The 5,927-nt window shown below is 36.6% G+C and overlaps 2 long non-coding RNA genes across 2 annotated transcripts; both read right to left on the bottom strand.

Annotated features, from left to right (window-relative positions):
- Positions 1-707: 707 nt before the first annotated feature.
- On the bottom strand, positions 708-1,459 carry LOC142106745 (uncharacterized). The gene is made up of 3 exons (XR_012679773.1): positions 1,432-1,459; positions 1,219-1,321; positions 708-721 (listed from the first exon to the last, which is right to left on the bottom strand). It is a non-coding gene; the product is annotated as an uncharacterized LOC142106745 (long non-coding RNA).
- Positions 1,460-2,050: 591 nt separating this feature from the next.
- Positions 2,051-4,471, bottom strand: LOC142106744 (uncharacterized). Its single transcript, XR_012679772.1, has 3 exons — positions 4,373-4,471; positions 2,604-2,644; positions 2,051-2,142 (listed from the first exon to the last, which is right to left on the bottom strand). It is a non-coding gene; the product is annotated as an uncharacterized LOC142106744 (long non-coding RNA).
- Positions 4,472-5,927: the final 1,456 nt, after the last annotated feature.

Below are 5,927 nucleotides of genomic sequence, written 5' to 3'. Positions count from 1 at the left end.
AGACAAAATAAACACACTTGTTTATAATATGTAATGTACATGTAAAAAGCTTAATTTAGATTCCCAAATGCCAACAATACACTTGATTACAAAGTAAATAGTTTAAAGGCTAAAACAATTTATGGCCAGTCTGTGTAGGCCACAATTTCATTTAGCTTTTGAAGATTTTACTGAATAATAGTGTAGCAGAACCCTCTTACAACAGAAGGTATTAAAATTTAGGCCCCCATAGCTGGTGTATGACAGCCAGCACTATCCCACAGAAATGAAGCTATGAACAGAGCTACTTGGACATGTGGTATTTACTGACCTGACCACAGTCACATCATAAATACATCCCATCACATCAGAAATGGATTTAGATAATTTATTTAAATATTCTAGAATGCTGCATACCTTACTAGGCGTTGGTGTCTAAAAAGGGAATGGAAAAACAACAAGTTAGAATTAATGTATGAGACCAAAGTCACAACAGTTACTGACTGCTTTGTTTTAAAGAGCAGAATTTTTAGGTAGTCCTTTCAGTCCATAAAACATAAACCCCACAAAAAGCGGAAATCCCAAGAGAAACAAATTAGAGTAAGCAAAGAGGTAACATGGCAAACAGAATATAGATTGAGAGAGACAATAACTGATCCAATCCCCATGACGAAATTATGCAATATTTGTAGACAGCATGGACATTACTTTTTCATTTGTGAACTTACAGGTTCGACGGGAACTGGAGGTAAAAAAAAAAAAAAAAAAACACGTGTTAAATGAAACATTTTGAAAGATGTCCCTTATTTGCAGCAAATAATTTTCATAGCCCTTTTTGGAACATCAAGAAATAGTAATATAGATTTCTGGAGGTGGTATTGTAAAATTTCTCCCAGACACACAGAATAGCAGTTAGACTTAGGGGTAAATGTATCAAGCTGAGAGGATCTGTCAGGTTTGAAAACTGAAGATGTTGCCTATAGCAACCAATCAGATTCTAGTTAACATTTATATAGTACATTCTGTAAAATGATAGTTAGAATCTGATTGGTTGATATAAACCCGCAGCTTGATACATTTACCCCTTAGTGTCCTATCGATGTTTAAATTATTTTTAATTGCTTGGGCAGAATTATGTTTAATTGTTTGGAATAAAATAAACTACTGGCCAACCTGGTCCACAAGGCTGTGACTGCAGCTGGTAACAATATTGGTAGTAGTAGAACAATAGGTACTTACCGCAGGTATATCGCTTACAGCACTGATCATCTGATGGGACTTCCACCAATACAGCATTTCCTTGACAGTCTGGAATAGGGCAATTGACATTCCTGCACTCATCCTATTGCAAACATACACATAACATATGAGTGTTGATAACACTTACCACATGTACAGAGCTTTTTGCTTACGTAACATCCAATTATTATATTTTTAATTGCATTTGTGTACCTGGGGTGACGTGACTGATGGGCCTGTGGTAGGCTCCAATACTGTCAACAAAGGACATAGGATTAATTGTTAGACAATTGTATAGTAAGATTGTCCGAGCTTGGCATCTAGCATTTACAAATCTTATTATACCCAGATGAACCATGATGTTATCCCACCATATCATCTATGGTATAGACACTTACGGCATTCGTAAGCTGGGCAGCATTCAACGTCAGGGTCATCGAGTCTTACTGGTGGGCTGCCATCCACACAAGTTGAAGGAGCGTCGCAGGCAACTTGGCATTCTAAAAACAAATATCAAAATCAGAAATTGTTCATTGGTTTTAGATTAAATTTTTCTTCCTTGAGTTCTGTTCATTATAAACATGTTTTTAAATGACCTTTATTAAAAAGACTAAACAACCTTTGTTTCCACCAATTGTAAATCTATAGGATCTCAGCTGATGTATGTATTTGCCTCACTACCCTATACATTACTGGGGTGAAACTTAATTCACCAAGTTTTTATATACCGATTTAGTGAATTTGCATTGGAAACATTAGTAATGGCGAAGTAAGTTATATCAGCTGATTGGATGTCTAGTTGTAAAAGGACTTACGGCACTCATAGTGTGGACAGCAGGTATCTGGCCATGGTACTTCCACCAATTTAGCACCATTCTTAGTACATCTCACTGGTGGTTCGCACAGCACATTCTTACATGGCTCCTGTAATTTACAAATATAGAAGAAGGTTATTAAAAATCAGAATGGCAAATAACAATAATGTCATCTGAATTATACACATTATATCAAGATTTCTATGCATTTATTTTATGACTATATGTGTTTTAAGGACTCCTATGTGTTCCAGTAGACCCAGGACAAACAGCATTTTTGCCATTAGAAACCTATCATTTCAAATGATTATTTCATTAAAGTTGCTGTCAATCATGTCCATTAATAATGTTTTCTGATTAAAGATAGCAGGGGTTGACAATTACAGATTGAGAAAAGATTGTTGCAAATTATATAGGCTGATAGACTTCAAAAATCTAGGCGGCATAGGATGTATACAATTACGATGTGTTGTTTAATCACTTTAACAGACTGTTTATTTAGAGATAGGCATCACATTGTACATATTCCCCATAAATCCTCAATGTAATATAAGTACGGAGACCACTCACCGGTGCTGTGGTTGGTGGATTTGGTGGATTTGTTGGAGAGCCTGTAGCAAAAATATTGAAGATGAAAACATATAAAGTACATTTTCTGCTGACATTCTCGTTTATAAAATATATATTCTGATCCAGTAGAAGGCTGGCAAGAGGCTAGATTTTGCTGATGATGGCTAGCATGAAGAGGCAGCCGAGGTATCAGCTAGTCTTTTATTGAGGGAATTTAGGATGGAATATAGTCATAATCTGGATTATTCTTCATGTATACCTTCTCAAGATAGCCTGATAACATAAATATGTGAATGTTAACATAATGGGTCATAGTTTTTTTTACCAACCCTTCTCTGGCTTGATATTTATCAACCTTAAAGCCTGACAAAAATTAAGTTGGGAAGAATCATGATATTTTATTCTATTTTTTCCTGTATTTTCCCATATTATGACCTTAAAATAAACATCTATTTATTCCATTATGCTACCAAAAGGAAGCCTAATATGTTGCACAAAATATAATATATTATTGATTTGTGTACCATGGGAAATAAATAAGTTATTCAATGTGAAAGAGGCACATTACCCTTTTTTATTTATTGCACTTTTATATTACAATGCCACTTGAGACACTGAAATTCTCATATCACCCCAGAGCTACTGTAGGTGTTCGGGGTTTATTGGTTGTGAAGTCTGTGGATAGAATTTTTTACTTATTGTTGTGAAACGAGGTATTAATATCACCTCAACCAGTCTGCACCTCATTTCTCACAAACTGTGGACTATAAAAACATATACTTTTTCTAGCCCTCTGGATCCCCATACTTGTCAGTCATATTTAAGCTTGTATATATTCTATTTGAAAGTAGTTAAAATGTTTGCCAGCATGGTTTTCTTATCTTGCAGACAAGTCCATTGTTTCAGCCTAGGCAAAAGGATTATTGTCCACCAGTCCTGTATGAATATACATCACATCAGGAGCCTCATGTATTTAGATAGGGAAAAGGTCTACAGATAGAGCTCTATGTTTAATTACAGAGGAATGCATTGTGTACTTAAATGTAATGTGTCTGGATTGTGATCTCTCCTGTTTAAGCAAACTCTGCTGTATAGTCACAGAACAATACCCATCCTTATTTATATCAAGAGTGGCTCAAATACTATCCCTTTGTCTGTATGTTAAACTGTGAAAAGGTAAACACAGAAAAGGACCAATCAGGCAGGTCCTGAATTTACTGAGGAGGTCATTTCTGGGCTTAAAAGAGAGCTTCAGAGAACAGCAAATGGGCATTCACTACCAAGGGATAGCTGAAGTCAAGCTGTCATTGAGATCTAGATCTCTGCCCCTGACAGGAAAGGGACAATCAGTCTCTTGTGTATTGACTTTGCCCTGATCTACCTCTCCAGGTCTTGGGGAGCTGTGTGTCCGCCAAAAGTGGAGTGACAGCGACTCAGGACCACTGCCTTGTTGGTATCCTCAAAGGAGAGAGGGGGAGAAGCTTGGATGAATAGACAGCAGTCCCTGAGAGTGGCTAGGATACTGGTGAGGTGTTTTCATTATACCCTGTTTGTTGTCTGTGCCAGACTGTAGTGTTATTTGCTGCATGTTATTATCTAAAGATGTTTATTGCTGTTTGGTGCTACCATTTTGATAAGTAAACATATTTTTTTTATTTTGGATATTTGCCTGGGTGATTTTGAACCTTGGATAGGTGCCGGGTATTCCAACTGTGCGGTGCAGAGGGTTACATTAAACCCAGTATTATCACACTTATGGAAGAACTCACCAACACAGATGTAAAGGGGACAGCATGGATCTTCTGATGGTGCTCTCACTTTGGTTTGCCCTTCTTCACATGTCACAGATTCGCAATCAACATTCTTGCATGGGTTCTGTACAGAGTGCAGGAAGAAGCAGAAACATGACATAGTAGCAAGTAGCACTGTAAATAACCTACACTTTATTCACACGCATTCAGATACAGTATACAGGACAGCTGGCTGGATATGAAACCAATAACACCATCATACTCCATAGTGGCAACATCCAGAAACAAATAAGTCGTAGAGTAACTCTAATCCCGTTGCTGTTGGTTTGGCATGTAATGCTCAATGCCATTCAATTTATTAGTGAAGATGCAAAAATAAATTAGCAGATTTAGTTTTCAATTACAAGCGGAAATGTATGTGCCTCTCCAGTTGCTTTTGAACTACAAATTCCACTGTACCCTAGAGGTCAACAGTGGTAGGATTGCTACCAGTTATTTCTCTCCTTGTGAATAGAATGTAGGAAAGGAGTTGGGCAGGTTTGAACATTCAACAAACATTGTAACAAAGCAACGGGTACTTACCGATAACGTAGTTGACGATGTGGTTGTCGGCAATCCTGCAATTAAACACGATGGAAACCAATAAATAAACAAATACATAAAAATGAAAGAAATTAAGAATTATATCCCAGTAGAATGTTAATTTTTCCATTATCTTGACTATACAGGGGCAAAACTGGAAACCACTCGGTGCCACATTAATATTTTTTTGTTTTTTGTAGAGGTTCCAACTCTGTAAATCCACTCTCCAGCTCACATCCACCCACTGAGCTCTGCTTCATCAAAATAATAACCATCCAAACCATGGAACATGCTAAGTACATATTTATCAATCTAACACAGTTGCCGGTACAAACTCTATTTCTTGCACAATCCATTTATTTGTGCAGATGTCCAATTTGGTTACTGCCAAAGGGGACTTAGAATATTAAAATATGTTAACCTCTGGTCATTGAACATTAAATATATCTCATTATAGGTCTTGAATAATGTGAGAACCTACCAACACACTCGTAATGTGGACAACAGGGATCGTTTGTTGCAACTTGCTGTAGATATTCTCCATCAGCACATGGCTCAATGTTACATGTCACACCTTTGCATATCTCCTATAATAAACAATAAGAATCGCAAACAATGAAAGAAGTGTTCTGACCACCTGAATTTTATGTCACTGATTTTGTAGATTAAGGAAAATTCTTAGTTAAAATTCGTCAAACTTAAAAGACTGGTTATCTTATATAAATTAATTACTAGTAACTTTTACAAGTATATCTAAAACGTTCAAAAGCTATCGAGACAGAGGGAAAACTTGAACTGTGCACATCAGTCTTCCTAACTTTAAGCCTATTGAAAAACATTGCAAGGTCAATCTAAATCAAAACTTCAAGCCGGTGACACCTAAAAGAATCTTGTAGCCTTTCTGGTATACCTGGAACTATAGTTATCCCAAATTAACCAGGCCATTGTCAGCGGTATCTTTGGCAAGCAAGATGTGGTTGCTAATTAGTTA

This window comes from Mixophyes fleayi, chromosome 11 (genome assembly GCF_038048845.1).
Source record: "Mixophyes fleayi isolate aMixFle1 chromosome 11, aMixFle1.hap1, whole genome shotgun sequence".
NCBI classification, from domain to species: Eukaryota; Metazoa; Chordata; class Amphibia; order Anura; family Limnodynastidae; genus Mixophyes; species Mixophyes fleayi.
Note: the sequence above shows the minus strand (reverse complement) of the source record. Positions and strands in the feature narration are given on the sequence as shown.